The sequence below is a fragment of the Jaculus jaculus genome, chromosome 7 (genome assembly GCF_020740685.1).
Source record: "Jaculus jaculus isolate mJacJac1 chromosome 7, mJacJac1.mat.Y.cur, whole genome shotgun sequence".
NCBI lineage: Eukaryota > Metazoa > Chordata > Mammalia > Rodentia > Dipodidae > Jaculus > Jaculus jaculus.
The window spans coordinates 63,114,210-63,116,715 of record NC_059108.1 but is presented as its reverse complement, the minus strand read 5'-3'; the positions used below and the strand labels follow the sequence as shown (position 1 = coordinate 63,116,715).

At 54.4% G+C, this 2,506-nt stretch overlaps 1 pseudogene; it reads left to right on the top strand.

The window, feature by feature from the left end:
• Nucleotides 1–504: 504 nt before the first annotated feature.
• LOC101616749 lies at nucleotides 505–2,211 on the top strand (annotated as a pseudogene).
• The last annotated feature ends 295 nt before the right edge of the window (nucleotides 2,212–2,506 follow it).

The following is a 2,506-nucleotide window of genomic DNA, read 5'->3' as shown; positions in this document are numbered from 1 at the left end:
CTGCCTCGACCAGCAAGGAAGACACAACCACCAGTTCTTCTTACAGCAGTTTATTCAGGCAACTTCAAGCTTCATCTTCCCTGAGCCTTGGGTGGGGCTTCCTTATAAGCGCACTCACTCCGCCCAATCACCCCAGGCTACACAACCTCTCCAGGCAAGCATCAGAAGCCAATGAGCAGCGGTCAGGGCGAGCTCCTCCAAATATGGAAGCATCAGAAGCCAATGAGCAGCGGTGAGGGTGAGCTCCTCCAAATATGGACTTGTTTGTCCCAAGCATAGAACTTCTGTCAGGTGCCATCTTTAGGGCTTGGCCCGAGGGGCTCTCCACAATATACCAAAGGTTTCCTAGGCTGGCCATTCAAGAATGGTCCTGTAGGATGGGTTTTACAGAAACTACCTCAATTTTGTCCAGGAAAGCAACACCTTGAGGCAGGTAATATTGTTTTTAAAAATCATTTTCAGATGAGGAAACAAAGGATTAAGAAAATTCAGTTCTTGGCTGCCATGACTATTCTCCCCAAAAAGAAGCCACCACCTCCCTACGCCGACCCCACTAACCACTGCCGCCACCCAGGCCACTGCCCCCAGCGCCACGGCGTGGTGGGGGCGTGGGCGTGGGTGGTGGCGGCACGGGTGTGGGTGGAGGTGACCGCTACCGTGACTCCGGCATTGTGGGGGCCCGTCCCCGGACTTCACCACCACCTCAGGGCCTGCTCCCAGGACCACGGGGTGCTCTTCACCGCTGGGCACTAGCAGTGCCACCTGGTGCAGTCGCAGGCCCTCGGCCACAGCAGGCTTCTCCACCTCCTTGTGGGGGCCCAGGTGGTCCCGGCGGCGGTCCTGGTGATGCTCTTGGTGTGGCAGCTGCGGGGTGGGTGCGGCAGGGGTGGGCATAGGGGGTGCTGTGGGTGTGGTCGGTTGCTGCTCAGGGCCGTGGCACAGCAAATGGTGGCATCAAGCCCCTGGCATTGGCGCAGTTGGCGGGGGCAGTCCGGAACGTGAAGAGGTCAGCACTGGCTATAACAGTGAGGATGAATATGAAGCAGCTGCAGCGCGAATCGAGGCCATGGACCCTGCAACTGTAGAACAGCAGGAGCATTGGTTGGAAAAGGCCCTAGGGGACAAGAAAGGCTTCATCATCAAGTAGATGAAGGAGGACGGTGCTTGTCTATTCCGGGCTGTAGCTGACCAAGTATATGGAGACCAGGATATGCATGAGGTTGAGCAGAAGCATTGCATGGACTACTGATGAAGAATGCTGACTACTTTTCCAATTATGTCACAGAAGACTTTACCACCTATATCAACCGAAAGCGGAAAAACAACTGCCATGGCAACCACATTGAGATGTAGGCCATGGCAGAGATGTACAACCGTCCTGTGAAGGTGTATCAGTATAGCACAGAACCTATCAACACATTCCATGGGATCCATCAAAATGAACATGAACCCATACGTGTTAGCTACCATCGGAATATCCACTATAATTCAGTGGTGAATCCTAACAAGGCTACAATTGGTGTGGGGCTGGGTCTGCCATCATTTAAACCAGGGTTTGCGGAACAATCCCTAATGAAAAATGCAATAAAGACATCAGAGGAATCATGGATTGAACAGTAAATGTTAGAAGACAAGAAACGAGCCACAGGCTGGGAGGCCACAAATGAAGCCATAGAGGAGCAAGTGGCTAGGAAATCTTACCTGCAGTGGCTGAGGGATCAGGAGAAACAGGCCCGCCAGGTCGGAGGACCCGGCCAGCCCCAGAAAGCCAGTGCCACATGTAGTTCAGCCAGGGCAGCAGCCTCCAGTGGCCTGGAAGAATGGACTAGCCGGTCCCCACGGCAGTGAAGTTCAGCCTCATCACCTGAGCACCCTGAACTGCATGCTGAGCTAGGCATCAAGCCCCCTTCCCCAGGCACTGTCTTAGCTCTTGCGAAACCACCTTCAGCCTGTGCACCAGGTACAAGCAGTCAGTTCTCGGCAGGGGCTGATCAGGCCACCTCTCCCCTCGTGTCCCTCTACCCTGCTCTGGAGTGTGGGGCCCTCATTCAGCAGATGTCCCCCTCTGCCTTTGGTCTGAATGACTGGGATGATGACGAGATCCTAGCATCAGTGCTGGCAGTATCCCAACAGGAATACCTAGACAGTATGAAGAAAAACAAAGTGCACAGAGATCCACCTCGTGACAGGAGTTGATGGAGACCCAGGGACTGGATACAACCCTCCAACTCCCTACTCCGGCCCTCTTACGCCACCCAATCTTCTTTGGCTTTCTTCCCTCTTGGCTTCCTTCCCTTCTTCTCTCTTTTCCCTCTTCTCCACTTCCCTCTGGCTGGTCCACCCCTGTGTGCTCCATCTCATCCTTGCCACCACCATTCGTCTCTGCCAGCTGACTGCCCTATTGCCCCCTGCACAGCACCATCTCAGCATTCCACAGGGGATTCTGGAAAGGGTGCCAAAGGTAGGCAAGAGGCACACAAATACAGACCACCTGGCAGCCAGATAG